Here is an 18874-nt window from a genome sequence, read left to right as displayed (position 1 = left end):
CTCTCTCTTTCTCTCTCAACACTGCTGTTAACCCTACAGCGCCCACTCTCTCTCTCTCTCTCTCTCTCTTTCTCTCTCTCTCTCTCTCTCTCTCTCTTGCTCTCACTCTCACGCCCACTCTCTCTCTCTACTGTTAACTCTCTCTCACGCCCTCTCTCTCTCTCTGCTCTCTCTCTCTCTTGCTCTCTCTCTAACACGCCCCCTCTCTCTCTCTCTCTCCCTCTGGCTATGGGCCATGGCTATGGGCCATGCTTTCTTTGTCTCTCTCTCTCTCTCTTTGACCATGTTTGGAATAATGCCTTGAAATTCTTGTAACTGAAGCTTTATGCCCTGCAATCTGTTTATTTTACAAAGTAATTAAATACACTGAGGTTTTCAAAGGAGAAGTCATCTCAGGAGCTCTAGCGAAATCAGGATTACCCATAAACGTCTCAGACAGATCGATGACATCCTCCTCAACATTAAACTTTCGTACTTTGACAGAGCATGTGTAAGGAAACATGCTGGGAACACTTTAGGGTACTTTTCTGATCACCCATCAGGTTCCTCTACTCTGGATTCCTTACAAACGACAGGATTTGTTACGACCTTCCCTCGAGCTAAATCGTTTCCCAAAATGAATGAGAACCCTTTTCACCAGTAGTCTAGGCCTCACTCCAAAGACAACAGAACCAGAAATAAGATCAGACTCGAGATCCACATTATACAAAAGGAGCTTCCATGCAACCCATTTCCATGCCTTTTACTACCACACTGTAATCAGTTGCTGAAGTGTCAGACAAAGGTGAAACACATTCCTAAATGAAGGACTCCCCCAGTGTCTCGCAGTATCTCCAACGGCTACTTATCAGCACCGTCAGTACCTAGAGTGATGGAAAAGCAGCCAATGAGTGCTCAGCATATGTGGGAATGCCTTCAAGAATGTTTTGTAAAAAAATTCCAGGTGAAACTGGTTGAGAGAATGCCAAGAGTGTGTAAAGCTGTCATCAAGGCAAATGGTGGCTACTTTGAAGAATCTAAATCTAAAATATATTTTGATTTGTTAATTTTTTTTGTTACTGTATGTATAACAAATACATAGCTTACATGATGGTGAATATGCAAGCAATTGATATTTTTTATTTATGACAATTAACTCGCATGAATGACTTGATCAAAACGGATAAGGTCTTACATTTGAATAGACTAGGCGTTAAAGTCTTCATGACTGGCTGTATATTGGCAGGCAAAATAAAACACTGAATAACATGTTAATCCTAGAGATTTGACTAGGTAATTTCAATATGATTTGACGAGGTCATTTCTACATGATTTGACTAGGTCATTTCTATATGATTTGACTCGGTCATTTCTACATGACCAGGTCATTTCTATATGATTTGACTAGGTCATTTCTACATGATTTTTAATAATTTTTATGTGGTCAGATAACTCATGAAATGGGCGAATTGCCTCGTCTTGTTACAGGTCGCATGTGATGCATATATAATGAACTGTATATACACATATCAAATATTACTACACTGCAACAGTGTGTACTGTATATACACATATCAAATATTACTACACTACAACAGTGTGTACTGTATATACACATATCAAATATTACTACACTACAACAGTGTGTACTGTATATACACATATAAATTATTACTACACTACAACAGTGTGTACTGTATATACACATATAAAATATTACTACACTACAACAGTGTGTACTGTATATACACATATCAAATATCACTACACTACAACAGTGTGTACTGTGTGACAGTGCTCCCCACCAGTCTCTGCCTGGCTCTCCTGACAGCGGTTGATGAGCAGGTATCTGGGGCTCTCAGGGCAGAAGGGGAGGGCAAGGTACTGTAGCAGAGCAGGTATCAGAGACAGGGATAACATCATAGCCCAAAGATCTTTAGTCCCCAGCACTGTTTCAAGACCAGCAACCTAGAAATAACAACAAACAGAGAAACAACATCATCTCAAAGACACCTGCAGTCTAACAACACTACTGTTAACCCTACAGTCTAACAACACTACTGTTAACCCTGCCACCTACAGTCTAACAACACTACTGTTAACCCTGCCACCTACAGTCTAACAACACTACTGTTAACCCTACAGTCTAACAACACTACTGTTAACCCCGCAGTCTAACAACACTACTGTTAACCCTGCCACCTACAGTCTAACAACACTACTGTTAACCCTGCCACCTCAGTCTAACAACACTACTGTTAACCCTAAAGTCTAACAGCACTACTGTTAACCTTACAGTCTAACAACACTACTGTTAACCCTACAGTCGAACAATACTACTGTTAACCCTACAGTCTAACAACACTACTGTTAACCCTACAGTCTAACAACGCTACTGTTAACCCTACAGTCTAACAACACTACTGTTAACCCCGCAGTCGAACAACACTACTGTTAACCCTACAGTCTAACAACACTACTCTTAACCCTACAGTCTAACAACACTACTGTTAACCCTACAGTCTAACAACACTACTGTTCACCCTACAGTCTACCAACACTACTGTTAACCCTACAGTCTAGCAACACTACTGTTCACCCTACAGTCTAACAACACTACTGTTCACCCTACAGTCTAGCAACACTACTGTTAACCCTACAGTCTAACAACACTACTGTTAATCCTACAGTCTAACAACACTACTGTTAACCCTACAGTCTAACAACACTACTGTTCACCCTACAGTCTACCAACACTACTGTTAACCCTACAGTCTAGCAACACTACTGTTCACCCTACAGTTTAACAACACTACTGTTCACCCTACAGTCTAACAACACTACTGTTAACCCTACAGTCTAACAACACGACTGTTAACCCTGCCACCTACAGTCTAACAACACTACTGTTAACACTACAGTCTAACAACACTACTGTTAACACTACAGTCTAACAACAATACTGTTCACCCTACAGTTTAACAACACTACTGTTCACCCTACAGTCTAACAACACTACTGTTAACCCTACAGTCTAACAACACTACTGTTCACCCTACAGTCTAACAACACTACTGTTCAATCTACAGTCTAACAACACTACTGTTCACCCTACAGTCTAACAACACTACTGTTAACCCTACAGTCTAACAACACTACTGTTAACCCTACAGTCTAACAACACTACTGTTAACCCTGCCACCTACAGTCTAACAACACTACTGTTAACCCTACAGTCTAACAACACTACTGTTCACCCTACAGTCTAACAACACTACTGTTCACCCTACAGTCTAACAACGCTACTGTTAACCCTACAGTCTAACAACACTACTGTTAACCCTACAGTCTAACAACACTACTGTTAATCCTACAGTCTAACAACACTACTGTTAACCCTACAGTCTAACAACACTACTGTTCACCCTACAGTCTACCAACACTACTGTTAACCCTACAGTCTAGCAACACTACTGTTCACCCTACAGTTTAACAACACTACTGTTCACCCTACAGTCTAACAACACTACTGTTAACCCTACAGTCTAACAACACGACTGTTAACCCTGCCACCTACAGTCTAACAACACTACTGTTAACACTACAGTCTAACAACACTACCGTTAACACTACAGTCTAACAACAATACTGTTCACCCTACAGTTTAACAACACTACTGTTCACCCTACAGTCTAACAACACTACTGTTAACCCTACAGTCTAACAACACTACTGTTCACCCTACAGTCTAACAACACTACTGTTCAATCTACAGTCTAACAACACTACTGTTCACCCTACAGTCTAACAACACTACTGTTAACCCTACAGTCTAACAACACTACTGTTAACCCTACAGTCTAACAACACTACTGTTAACCCTGCCACCTACAGTCTAACAACACTACTGTTAACCCTACAGTCTAACAACACTACTGTTCACCCTACAGTCTAACAACACTACTGTTCACCCTACAGTCTAACAACGCTACTGTTAACCCTACAGTCTAACAACACTACTGTTAACCCTACAGTCTAACAACACTACTGTTAACCCTGCCACCTCAGTCTAACAACACTACTGTTAACCCTAAAGTCTAACAGCACTACTGTTAACCTTACAGTCTAACAACACTACTGTTAACCCTACAGTCTGAACAATACTACTGTTAACCCTACAGTCTAACAACACTACTGTTAACCCTACAGTCTAACAACGCTACTGTTAACCCTACAGTCTAACAACACTACTGTTAACCCCGCAGTCGAACAACACTACTGTTAACCCTACAGTCTAACAACACTACTCTTAACCCTACAGTCTAACAACACTACTGTTAACCCTACAGTCTAACAACACTACTGTTCACCCTACAGTCTACCAACACTACTGTTAACCCTACAGTCTAGCAACACTACTGTTCACCCTACAGTCTAACAACACTACTGTTCACCCTACAGTCTAGCAACACTACTGTTAACCCTACAGTCTAACAACACTACTGTTAATCCTACAGTCTAACAACACTACTGTTAACCCTACAGTCTAACAACACTACTGTTCACCCTACAGTCTACCAACACTACTGTTAACCCTACCTACAGTCTAACAACACTACTGTTCACCCTACAGTTTAACAACACTACTGTTCACCCTACAGTCTAACAACACTACTGTTAACCCTACAGTCTAACAACACGACTGTTAACCCTGCCACCTACAGTCTAACAACACTACTGTTAACACTACAGTCTAACAACACTACCGTTAACACTACAGTCTAACAACAACACTGTTCACCCTACAGTTTAACAACACTACTGTTCACCCTACAGTCTAACAACACTACTGTTAACCCTACAGTCTAACAACACTACTGTTCACCCTACAGTCTAACAACACTACTGTTCAATCTACAGTCTAACAACACTACTGTTCACCCTACAGTCTAACAACACTACTGTTAACCCTACAGTCTAACAACACTACTGTTAACCCTACAGTCTAACAACACTACTGTTAACCCTGCCACCTACAGTCTAACAACACTACTGTTAACCCTACAGTCTAACAACACTACTGTTCACCCTACAGTCTAACAACACTACTGTTCACCCTACAGTCTAACAACGCTACTGTTAACCCTACAGTCTAACAACACTACTGTTAACCCTACAGTCTAACAACACTACTGTTAACCCTGCCACCTACAGTCGAACAACACTACTCTTAACCCTACAGTCTAACAACACTACTGTTACCCCTACAGTCTAACAACACTACTGTTAACCCTACAGTCTAACAACACTACTGTTAACCCTACAGTCTAACAACACTACTGTTAACCCTACAGTCGAACAACACTACTGTTAACCCTACAGTCTAACAACACTACTGTTAACCCTACAATCTAACAACACTACTGTTAACCCTACAGTCTAACAACACTACTGTTAACCCTACAGTCTAACAACACTACTGTTAACCCTACAGTCTAACAACACTACTGTTAACACTACTGTTCACCCTACAGTCTAACAATACTACTGTTAACCCTACGGTCTAACAACACTACTGTTAACCCTACAGTCTAACAACACTACTGTTAACCCTACAGTCTAACAACACTACTGTTAACCCTACTGTCTAACAACACTACTGTTAATCCTACAGTTTAACAACACTACTGTTAACCCTACAGTCTAACAACACTACTGTTCACCCTACAGTCTACCAACACTACTGTTAACCCTACAGTCTAGCAACACTACTGTTCACCCTACAGTCTAACAACACTACTGTTCACCCTACAGTCTAGCAACACTACTGTTAACACTACAGTCTAACAACACTACTGTTAACCCTACAGTCTAACAACACGACTGTTAACCCTGCCACCTACAGTCTAACAACACTACTGTTAACACTACAGTCTAACAACACTACTGTTAACACTACAGTCTAACAACACTACTGTTCACCCTACAGTCTAACAACACTACTGTTCACCCTACAGTCTAACAACACTACTGTTCACCCTACAGTCTAGCAACACTACTGTTAACACTACAGTCTAACAACACTACTGTTAACCCTACAGTCTAACAACACGACTGTTAACCCTGCCACCTACAGTCTAACAACACTACTGTTCACCCTACAGTCTAACAACACTACTGTTCACTCTACAGTCTAACAACACTACTGTTCACACTACAGTCTAACAACACTACTGTTAACCCTACAGTCTAACAACACTACTGTTAACCCTGCCACCTACAGTCTAACAACACTACTGTTAACCCTACAGTCTAACAACACTACTGTTCACCCTACAGTCTAACAACACTACTGTTAACCCAACAGTCTAACAACACTACTGTTAACCCTACAGTCTAACAACACTACTGTTAACCCTACAGTCGAACAACACTACTGTTAACCCTACAGTCTAACAACACTACTGTTAACCCTACAGTCTAACAACACTACTGTTAACCCTACGGTCTAACAACACTACTGTTAACCCTACAGTCTAACAACACTACTGTTAACCCTACGGTCTAACAACACTACTGTTAACCCTACAGTCTAACAACACTACTGTTAACCCTACAGTCTAACAACACTACTGTTAACCCCACAGTCGAACAACACTACTGTTAACCCTACCGTCTAACAACACTACTGTTAACCCTACAGTCTAACAACACTACTGTTAACCCTACAGTCTAACAACACTACTGTTAACCCTACAGTCTAACAACACTACTGTTAACCCTACAGTCTAACAACACTACTGTTCACCCTACAGTCTAACAACACTACTGTTAATCCTACAGTCTACCAACACTACTGTTAACCATACAGTCTAACAACACTACTGTTCACCCTACAGTCTAGCAACACTACTGTTAATCCTACCACCTAACAACACTCACACACAGACTGCTGTTCTATATTAATTATAAATTCCATTTAGCAGACAGTTTTTTTCAAAGTGACTTACAGTCATACATGTCTCACACATGTCTCATACATGTCTCATACAGGTGGTCCCAGGAATCGAACACACTACCCTGGCATTTCAAGCACCATGCTCTACCAACTGAGCTAGAACGGACTACACATGTTACATTTGTAAACACAGTCATACTTTATATAACACATTATCTATTTCGTATTTCCTATTATGTTCACTGCAGCGTTTCCCAAACTCGGTCCTGGGGACCCCAAGGGGTCCACGTTTTGCTTTATGCCCTAGCACCACACAGCTAATTCAATTAACCAACTAGTTATCAAGCTGTGAGTATTTTAATCAGCTCTGTAGTGCAAGGGTAAAAACAAAACATTGGGATCCACCAGGACCGAGTTTGGAAAACCCCATTGGTCATTATCTATTCTGTACATCCTATTGGTCATGATCTATTCTGTACATCCTATTGGTAATTGTCTATTCTGTATATCCTATTGGTCATTATCTATTCTGTATATCATATTGGTCATTATCTATTCTGTATATCCTATCGGTCATTATCTATTCTGTATATCATATTGGTCATTATCTATTCTGTATATCATATTGGTCATGATCTATTCTGTACATCCTATTGGTCATGATCTATTCTGTACATCCTACTGGTCATTGTCTATTCTGTATAGCCTATTGGTCATTATCTATTCTGTACATCCTATTGGTCATTATCTATACGGTATATCATATATTGGTCATTATCTATTCTGTGTAGCCTATTGGTCATTATCTATTCTGTACATCCCATTGGTCATTATCTATTCTGTATATCATATTGGTCATTATCTATTCTGTACATCCTACTGGTCATTGTCTATTCTGTGTAGCCTATTGGTCATTATCTATTCTGTATTTTATATTGGTCATTATCTATCCTGTATATCATATTGGTCATTATCTATTCTGTACATCCTACTGGTCATTGTCTATTCTGTGTAGCCTATTGGTCATTATCTATTCTGTATTTTATATTGGTCATTATCTATCCTGTATATCATATTGGTCATTATCTATACTGTATATCATATTGGTGATTATCTATCCTGTACATCATATTGGTCATTATCTATCCTGTACATCATATTGTGTACATATCAGGATATTACTATGCATACTACCTCTTCTTTTCCTTGTTATTCTTGATTTGACTCTTTATAATAGATGTTGATTATCGTTGAGGGATGATGTTGAGGGAGTTAGCACACAAAAATGTATCTGGATCTTTTATACCTGCTGTAAACTGTACTGTAATGTTGAGGGATCTTGCACACAAGAATTTTGCTGAACCATTTATACCTTCTATAAACTGTTTACTTTATAGATGTAAAAATGTGATTTGATTAAAAAATTTACACATCGCATGGATGCACATGTAAAGACGGGTAATTTAACTGTACAATTGGGCTCCCGGTAGCACAGCTCTCTAAGGCACTGCATCTACGTGCTAGAGGTGTCACTAAGTCAGTTCAGAACAAATTCACAATGACGGCCTACACAAAGGACGGACAACACTGCCCTATGGGACTCCCAATCACAGCCGGTTGTGGTAAAGCTGGGAATTGAACCAGTGTCTTTAGTGACACCTCTAGCATTGAGATGTTGTGCCTTAGACCACTGCGCCACTCAGGAGCCCAATGTGTAGTCCATGTAGTAACAGTACTTCTCTGTCTAACTATACAGTATTTAGTCCATGTATCTAATGCACATACATGCCATCTGCCTCGAAGACGAAGGCAGTATTATCAGCAGCACCTGTCTTTTTACTAAAGAAGTTAAGAAATGTTTCAGTAATGTTTCAGTAATGTTTCAGTAATGTTTCTGTAATGTTTCAGTAATGTTTCAGTAATGTTTCAGTAATGTTCCAGTAATGTTTCAGGAATGTTTCTGTAATGTTTCAGTAATGTTTCTGTAATGTTTCAGTAATGTTTCTGTAATGTTTCTGTAATGTTTCAGTAATGTTTCAGTAATGTTTCTGTAATGTTTCAGTAATGTTTCTGTAATGTTTCAGTAATGTTTCAGGAATGTTTCTGTAATGTTTCAGGAATGTTTCAGTAATGTTTCTGTAATGTTTCTGCTACATTTAAATCGTCTTTCTTTCTTTTTCTTTTCTTTGCCACTCTGAAAGTTCCTTATTGTTACATCTGTCCCCCTCTGAAAGTTCCTCATTGTTACATCTGTCCCCCTCTGAAAGTTCCTCATTGTTACATCTGTCCCCCTCTGAAAGTTCCTCATTGTTACATCTGTCCCCCTCTGAAAGTTCCTCATTGTTACATCTGTCCCCCTCTGAAAGTTCCTTATTGTTACATCTGTCCCCCTCTGAAAGTTCCTCATTGTTACATCTGTCCCCCTCTGAAAGTTCCTTATTGTTACATCTGTCCCCCTCTGAAAGTTCCTCATTGTTACATCTGTCCCCCTCTGAAAGTTCCTCATTGTTACATCTGTCCCCCTCTGAAAGTTCCTCATTGTTACATCTGTCCCCTGAAAGTTCCTCATTGTTACATCTGTCCCCCTCTGAAAGTTCCTCATTGTTACATCTGTCCCCCTCTGAAAGTTCCTCATTGTTACATCTGTCCCCCTCTGAAAGTTCCTCATTGTTACATCTGTCCCCCTCTGAAAGTTGTATCATTGCTGCAGATTCATTTCAATGAAAGTCATGTTGGTAATTATATCGTGTGAAACAATGTACAGGATCTCTGTCAGGGTGGACAACGTCTATTCTCACCATGCCCAGGAGTATGCCCGTAGCAAAGGAGACCTGATTGAGCGTAGCGAAGGCCCCTCTGAGGTTGGTGGGGGAGACTTCCTGGATGTAGAGAGGGTTGAGACTCATCACAAGGCCACAGAACAGACCGAAAACCAGCCGGCCAACGATCAGCATCTCAAAGGACTCATTGGCCTTAGAGGCAAACATCAGACAGGCTCCCACCACCGACAGGGCATTCACTATCAGGATGGAGTTACGCCTAAGGAGAGGGAAGAGGGATTCAATCAATCAACCAATCAATCAATCAGTCAATCAATCAACCAATCAGTCAATCAATCAACCAATAAGTCACTATCAGGATGGAGTTACGCCTGAGGAGAGGGAAGAGGGATTCAATCAATCAACCAATCAGTCAATCAATCAACCAATCAGTCAATCAATCAACCAATCAGTCACTATCAGGATGGAGTTACGACAGAGGAGAGGGAAGAGGGATTCAATCAATCAACCAATCAGTCAATCAATCAACCAATCAGTCAATCAATCAACCATTCAGTCACTATCAGGATGGAGTTACAACTGAGGAGAGGGAAGAGGGATTCAATCAATCAACCAATCAGTCAATCAATCAACCAATCAGTCAATCAATCAACCAATCAGTCACTATCAGGATGGAGTTACGCCTGAGGAGAGGGAAGAGGGATTCAATCAATCAATCAATCAGTCAATCAATCAATCAACCAGTCAATCAATCAACCAATCAGTCACTATCAGGATGGAGTTACAACTGAGGAGAGGGAAGAGGGATTCAATCAATCAACCAATCAATCAATCAGTCAATCAATCAGTCATTCAATCAACCAATCAGTCACTATCAGGATTGAGTTACAACTGAGGAGAGGGAAGAGGGATTCAATCAATCAACCAATCAATCAATCAGTCAATCAATCAGTCAATCAATCAACCAATCAGTCACTATCAGGATGGAGTTACAACTGAGGAGAGGGAAGAGGGATTCAATCAATCAACCAATCAATCAATCAGTCAATCAATCAGTCAATCAATCAACCAATCAGTCAATCAATCAACCAATCAGTCAATCAATCAACCAATCAGTCACTATCAGGATGGAGTTACAACTGAGGAGAGGGAAGAGGGATTCAATCAATCAACCAATCAGTCAATCAATCAACCAATCAGTCAATCAATCAACCAATCAGTCAATCAATCAACCAATCAGTCAATCAATCAACCAATCAGTCACTATCAGGATGGAGTTACAACTGAGGAGAGGGAAGAGGGATTCAATCAATCAATCAATCAGTCAATCAATCAACCAATCGAGATAAGTATTTTTCTCTAACTTTTCCCAAATTAACAAGTTTTCCAGAAATTCCAGTTGGAAAATTCCTGGAATAAATGAGGGAATGAGCTGGAAATATTGGAATCCGTGGATTTCTGGAACGCCTGGGAATTTTGGGAAAGTTACTAGAATATTACAACACTAGTAGAACCCTACCTGCGAAAGCAACACTAGTAGAACCCTACCTGCCGAAGCAACACTAGGTAGAACCCACCTGCCGAAGCAACACTAGGCGAACCCACCTGCCGAAGCAACACAGGGTAGAACCCACCTGCCGAAGCAACACTAGGTAGAACCCACCTGCCGAAGCAACACTAGGTAGAACCCACCTGCCGAAGCAACACAAGGTAGAACTCAACTGCCGAAGCAACACTAGGTAGAACCCACCTGCCGAAGTAACAGTAGGTAGAACCCACCTGCCGAAGCAACACTAGGTAGAACCCACCTGCCGAAGCAACACTAGGTAGAACCCACCTGCCGAAGCAACACAAGGTAGAACTCAACTGCCGAAGCAACACTAGGTAGAAACCACCTGCCGAAGCAACACTAGGTAGAACCCTACCTGCCGAAGCAACACTAGGTAGAACCCACCTGCCGAAGCAACACTAGGTAGAACCCACTTGCCAAAGCAACACTAGGTAGAAACCACCTGCCGAAGCAACACTAGGTAGAAACCACCTGCCGAAGCAACACTAGGTAGAACCCACCTGTCGAAGCAACACAGGGTAGAACCCACCTGCCGAAGTAACAGTAGGTAGAACCCACCTGCCGAAGCAACACTAGGTAGAACCCACTTGCCAAAGCAACACTAGGTAGAACCCACCTGCCGAAGCAACACTACGTAGAACCCACCTGCCAAAGCAACACTAGGGAGAACCCACTTGCCAAAGCAACACTAGGTAGAACCCACCTGCCGAAGCAACACTAGGTAGAACCCACCTGCCGAAGCAACACTAGGTAGAACCCACTTGCCAAAGCAACACTAGGTAGAACCCACCTGCCGAAGCAACACTAGGTAGAACCCACTTGCCAAAGCAACACTAGGTAGAAACCACCTGCCGAAGCAACACTAGGTAGAACCCACCTGCCGAAGCAACACAGGGTAGAACCCTACCTGCTGAAGCAACACGAGGTAGAAACCACCTGCCGAAGCAACACTAGGTAGAACCCTACCTGCCGAAGCAACACTAGGTAGAACCCCCCTGCCGAAGCAACACTAGGTAGAACCCACCTGCCGAAGCAACACTAGGTAGAACCCACCTGCCGAAGCAACACTAGGTAGAACCCACTTGCCAAAGCAACACTAGGTAGAACCCACCTGCCGAAGCAAAACTAGGTAGAACCCACTTGCCAAAGCAACACTAGGTAGAACCCACTTGCCAAAGCAACACTAGGTAGAACCCACCTGCCGAAGCAACACTAGGTAGAACCCACCTGCCGAAGCAACACTAGGTAGAACCCACTTGCCAAAGCAAAACTAGGTAGAACCCACCTGCCGAAGCAACACTAGGTAGAACCCAACTGCCAAAGCAACACTAGGTAGAAACCACCTGCCGAAGCAACACTAGGTAGAACCCACCTGCCGAAGCAACACAGGGTAGAACCCTACCTGCTGAAGCAACACGAGGTAGAATCCACCTGCCGAAGCAACACTAGGTAGAACCCTACCTGCCGAAGCAACACTAGGTAGAACCCCCCTGCCGAAGCAACACTAGGTAGAACCCACCTGCCGAAGCAACACTAGGTAGAACCCACCTGCCGAAGCAACAGTAGGTAGAACCCACCTGCCGAAGCAACACTAGGTAGAAACCACCTGCCGATGCAACAGTAGGTAGAACCCACCTGCCAAAGCAACACTAGGCGAACCCACCTGCCGAAGCAACACTAGGTAGAACCCTACCTGCTGAAGCAACACTAGGTAGAACCCACCTGCCGAAGCAACACTAGGTAGAACCTACATGCCAAAGCAACACTATGTAGAACCCACCTGCCGAAGCAACACGAGGTAGAAACCACCTGCCGAAGCAACACAGGGTAGAACCCACCTGCCCGAAGCAACACTAGGTAGAACCCACTTGCCGAAGCAACACTAGGTAGAACCCACCTGCCGAAGCAACACTAGGTAGAACCCTACCTGCCGAAGCAACACTAGGTAGAACCCACCTGCCGAAGCAACACAGGGTCGAACCCACCTGCCGAAGCAACACAGGGTAGAACCCACCTGCCGAAGCAACACAGGGTAGAACCCACCTGCCGAAGCAACACGAGGTAGAACCCACCTGCCGAAGGTGTCAGCCACACACTTGACCCCTAGTGACCCCAGCAGGGCTCCAAAGTCCTTGATGCTGACGGAGAGGGACCACAGGAAGGTCAGGCTGTGATCTGGCATCGACTGATTATGTCTGGACCACCAGGTGTTGTTGAAGAACTCCTCGATGATCTGAGCAAGAGATGTCATAAGTAAAAACGGAAACAAATTGATTTGTCACATGCTTTGAAAACAACCGATGTAGACTAATAGCTAAATTCTTAACTCCGGGCCCTTCCCAACCATGCAGAGAGAAAAATATAATTAAAATTTACAACGTAGGTGCACACAGGTCGAAATAAACATTTGAGGTGACAACGGCGGGTCTCGTTGGCAATGAATTAGTTAAAATAATTGTGAAATTATTTACCCTGAGTTCCAGTGTTGTGTTGGATAGTCATAGCCAGCTAGCTAACATAGCATCCCTCTGTTTGAGAAAAACATTACGAAATGTCTCTCTCTGTGTGTACAGTAAGTATATGGAAGGGGGTGAGAACCATGAGCCTCCTAGGTTTTGTATTGAAGTCAATGTACCCAGAGGAGGACGGAAACTAGCTGTCCTCCGGCTACACCATCGTGCTACCCTACAGAGTCCTGTTGAGGCTACTGTAGACCTGCATTGCAAAACAGTATGTTTTAATCTGTGAATATATTTAGTCTAGTTTTATCTAAAAAGGACAACTTTGTGTATCCCTTCCTCCTCTGAGGAGCCACCAATGCTATATACACGGGGTACCAGTACCGAGTCGATATCCAGGTGTACCAGTACCGAGTCGATATCCAGGGGTACCAGTACCGAGTCGATATCCAGGTGTACCAGTACCGAGTCGATGTCCAGGGGTACCAGTACCGAGTCGATGTCCAGGGGTACCAGCACCGAGTCGATGTCCAGGGGTACCAGCACCGAGTCGATGTCCAGGGGTACCAGTACCGAGTCGATGTCCAGGGGTACCAGCACCGAGTCGATGTCCAGGGGTACCAGTACCGAGTCGATATCCAGGTGTACAGGTACCGAGTCGATATCCAGGGGTACCAGTACCGAGTCGATATCCAGGGGTACCAGTACCAAGTCGATATCCAGGTGTACCAGCACCGAGTCGATGTCCAGGTGTACCAGTACCGAGTCGATATCCAGGTGTACCAGTACCGAGTCGATGTCCAGGGGTACCAGTACCGAGTCGATATCCAGGTGTACCAGTACCGAGTCGATGTCCAGGAGTACGAGTACCGATTCGATGTCCAGATGTACCAGTACCGAGTCGATATCCAGGTGTACCAGTACCGAGTTGATATCCAGGTGTACCAGTACCGAGTCGATGTCCAGGGGTACCAGTGCCGTGTCGATATCCAGGGGTACCAGTACCGAGTCGATATCCAGGTGTACCAGCACCAGTACCGAGTCCAGGTGTATGTCCAGGTGTACCAGTACCGGGGTACCAGTCGATATCCAGGTGTACCAGTACCAGAGTCGATGTCCAGGGGTACCAGTATCCAGGTGTACCAGTCGATATCCAGGTGTACCAGTATATCCGGTGTACCAGTACGATGTCCAGGGGTACCAGAGTACCGAGTCGATATCCAGGTGTACCAGTACCGATATCCAGGGGTACGATATCCAGGTGTACCAGTGGGGTCGATATCCAGGTGTACCAGTACGTAGTCGATATCCAGGTGTACCAGTACAGAGTCGATATCCAGGGGTACCAGTACCGAGTCGATGTCCAGGTGTACCAGTGCTGAGTCGATATCCAGGGGTACCAGTACCGAGTCGATATCCAGGGGTACCAGTACCGAGTCGATATCCAGGGGTACCAGTACCGAGTCGATGTCCAGGGGTACCAGTACCGAGTCGATATCCAGGTGTACCAGTACCGAGTCGATGTCCAGTTGTACCAGCACCGAGTCGATATCCAGGGGTGCCAGTACCGAGTCGATGTCCAGGTGTACCAGTACCGAGTCGATATCCAAGGGTACCAGTACCGAGTCGATATCCAGGGGTACCAGTACCGAGTCGATATCCAGGTGTACCAGTACCGAGTCGATATCCAGGTGTACCAGTACCGAGTCGATGTCCAGGGGTACCAGTACCGAGTCGATATCCAGGGGTACCAGCACCGAGTCGATATCCAGGGGTACCAGTACCGAGTTGATGTCCAGGTGTACCAGTACCGAGTCGATGTCCAGGGGTACCAGCACCAAGTCGATGTCCAGGGGTACCAGCACCGAGTCGATATCCAGGGGTACAAGATAACTAAGGTAGATGCGTACATATAGGTAGAGACTAGACAACAGGAAATATGATAAACAGTAGCAGCCAGTAGCAGAGTGAAAAGAGTTAAAAAGAGTAAATGCAGATAGTTCAGGTAGCAATTGGTCCAGGTAGCTATTGGTCCAGGTAGCTATTGGTCCAGGTAGCTATTAGTCCAGGTAGCTATTGGTCTAGGTAGCTAATGGTCCAGGTAGCTATTGGTCCAGGAAGCTATTGGTCCAGGTAGCTATTGGTTAACTCTTTAGCAGTCAGTCCAGGTAGCTATTGGTCCAGGTAGCTATTGGTTAAAACATTAGCAGTCAGTCCAGGTAGCTATTTGTCCAGGTAGCTATTGGTTAACTCTTTGTCAGTCTGTCCAGGTAGCTATTGGTCCAGGTAGCTATTGGTCCAGGAAGCTATTGGTTAAAACTTTAGCAGTCAGTCCATGTAGCTATTGGTCCAGGTAGCTATTGGTTAACTCTTTATCAGTCTGTCCAGGTAGCTATTGGTCCAGGTAGCTATTGGTCCAGGTAGCTATTGACTAACTCTTTATCAGTCATTCCAGGTAGCTATTGGTCCAGGTAGCTATTGGTTAACTCTTTATCAGTCAGTCCAGGTAGCTATTGGTCCAGGTAGCTATTGGCTAACACTTTATCAGTCAGTCCAGGTAGCTATTGGTTAACTCTTTATCAGTCAGTCCAGGTATCTATTGGTCCAGGTAGCTATTGGTCCAGGTAGCTATTGGTCCAGGTAGCTATTGGTTAACTCTCTATCAGTCAGTCCAGGTAGCTATTGGTCCAGGTAGCTATTGGTCCAGGTAGCTATTGGTCCAGGTTGCTATTGGTCCAGGTAGCTATTGGTCCAGGTTGCTATTGGTCCAGGTAGCTATCGGTTAACTCTCTATCAGTCAGTCCAGGTAGCTATTGGTCCAGGTAGCTATTGGTTAACTCTCTATCAGTCAGTCCAGGTAGCTATTGGTCCAGGTAGCTATTGGTCCAGGTAGCTATTGGTCCAGGTAGCTATTGGTCCAGGTAGCTAGCGGTCTTATGACTTGGTGGTGGAAGTTGTCAGGGTCCTGCTGGTTCCAGACTCGGTGCATCTGTACCGCTTGCCGTGCAGAGAGAACAGTCCATGACTTGAGTGTTTGGAGTCTTTGACAATTTTTGGTCCCTTCCTCTGACACCGCCTGGTATAGAAGTCATGGAAGGCAGCTCAGCAGTGATGTACTGGGCTGTACGCACTACCCTCTGTAGCGCCTTTCTGTCAGATGCCGAGCAGTTACCATACCAAGCAGGGATGTACTGGGCTGTATGCACTACCCTCTCTAGCGCCTTTCTGTCAGATGCCGAGCAGTTACCATACCAGGCGGTGATGCAGCCAGTCATTATGCTCTCGATGGTGCAGCTGTAGAACGTTTTGAGTTTCCGAGGGCCCCAAGCCAAGTCTTTTTCAGCATTCCGGAAGAGGAAGTGCTGTTGTCGTGCCTTCTTCACAACTTTCTTGGTGTTTGGAGGACCATGTTACTTCCTTAGTGATGTGGACACCGAGGAACTTGAAGCTCTAGACCCGCTTCACTACAGCCCCCATCAATGTGGATTGGGGCGCTCTCGGCCCTCCGATTCCTGTAGTCTTACAATCATCTCCTTTGTCTTGCTGACGTTGAGGAAGAGGTTGTTGCCCTGGCACCACACTACCAGGTCTCTGACCTCCTCCCTATAAGCTGTATCATCGTCATCGGTGATCAGGCCTACCACCAACGTGTCGTCAGCAAACTTAATGATGGTGTTGGAGTCGTGCGTGGTCACGCAACCGTAAACAATTAAGAAAGCCTTGTATGAGCCAGAACGGCCCAGAGGGCAGGAGCCTCTCCTGATTCTGTAGTGTGAGGCAGTCAGAACGGCCCATAGGGCAGGAGCCTCTCTCCTGATTCAGTAGTGTGAGGCAGTCAGAACGGCCCATAGGGCAGGAGCCTCTCTCCTGATTCAGTAGTGTGAGGCAGCCAGAACGGCCCAGAGGGTAGGAGCCTCTCCTGATTCTGTAGTGTGAGGCAGTCAGAACGGCCCAGAGGGTAGGAGCCTCTCCTGATTCAGTAGTGTGAGGCAGTCAGAACGGCCCAGAGGGTAGGAGCCTCTCCTGATTCAGTAGTGTGAGGCAGTCAGAACGACCCAGAGGGTAGGAGCCTCTCCTGATTCAGTAGTGTGAGGCAGTCAGAACGACCCAGAGGGCAGAAGCCTCTCCTGATTCAGTAGTGTGAGGCAGTCAGAACGGCCCAGAGGGTAGGAGCCTCTCCTGATTCAGTAGTGTGAGGCAGTCAGAACGGCCCAGAGGGTAGGAGCCTCTCCTGATTCAGTAGTGTGAGGCAGTCAGAACGGCCCAGAGGGTAGGAGCCTCTCCTGATTCAGTAGTGTGAGGCAGTCAGAACGGCCCAGAGGGCAGGAGCCTCTCCTGATTCTGTAGTGTGAGGCAGTCAGAACGACCCAGAGGGTAGGAGCCTCTCTCCTGATTCAGTAGTGTGAGGCAGTCAGAACGGCCCAGAGGGTAGGAGCCTCTCCTAATTCAGTAGTGTGAGGCAGTCAGAACGGCCCATAGGGCAGTAGCCTCTCTCCTGATTCAGTAGTGTGAGGCAGTCAGAACGACCCAGAGGGTAGGAGCCTCTCCTGATTCAGTAGTGTGAGGCAGTCAGAACGGCCCAGAGGGCAGGAGCCTCTCCTGATTCAGTAGTGTGAGGCAGTCAGAACGACCCAGAGGGAAGAAGCCTCTCTCCTGATTCAGTAGTGTGAGGCAGTCAGAACGGCCCATAGGGCAGGAGCCTCTCCTGATTCAGTAGTGTGAGGCAGTCAGAACGGCCCAGAGGGTAGGAGCCTCTCCTGATTCAGTAGTGTGAGGCAGTCAGAACGGCCCAGAGGGCAGGAGCCTCTCCTGATTCTGTAGTGTGAGGCAGTCAGAACGACCCAGAGGGTAGGAGCCTCTCCTGATTCAGTAGTGTGAGGCAGTCAGAACGGCCCAGAGGGTCAGGAGCCTCTCCTAATTCAGTAGTGTGAGGCAGTCAGAACGGCCCATAGGGCAGTAGCCTCTCTCCTGATTCAGTAGTGTGAGGCAGTCAGAACGACCCAGAGGGTAGGAGCCTCTCCTGATTCAGTAGTGTGAGGCAGTCAGAACGGCCCAGAGGGCAGGAGCCTCTCCTGATTCAGTAGTGTGAGGCAGTCAGAACGACCCAGAGGGCAGGAGCCTCTCCCTG

The 18874-nt window shown here is 45.0% G+C and overlaps 1 pseudogene; it reads right to left on the bottom strand.

Annotated features, from left to right (window-relative positions):
• The window catches only part of LOC135529220 (solute carrier family 2, facilitated glucose transporter member 1-like), a 36741-nt pseudogene that overhangs the window by 12507 nt on the left and 5360 nt on the right, over positions 1-18874 (bottom strand).

Source organism: Oncorhynchus masou, unplaced genomic scaffold (genome assembly GCF_036934945.1).
Source record: "Oncorhynchus masou masou isolate Uvic2021 unplaced genomic scaffold, UVic_Omas_1.1 unplaced_scaffold_1122, whole genome shotgun sequence".
NCBI classification, from domain to species: domain Eukaryota; kingdom Metazoa; phylum Chordata; class Actinopteri; order Salmoniformes; family Salmonidae; genus Oncorhynchus; species Oncorhynchus masou.
The sequence above is the reverse complement of the archived record's forward strand: the minus strand, read 5'-3'. Positions and strand labels throughout refer to the sequence as shown.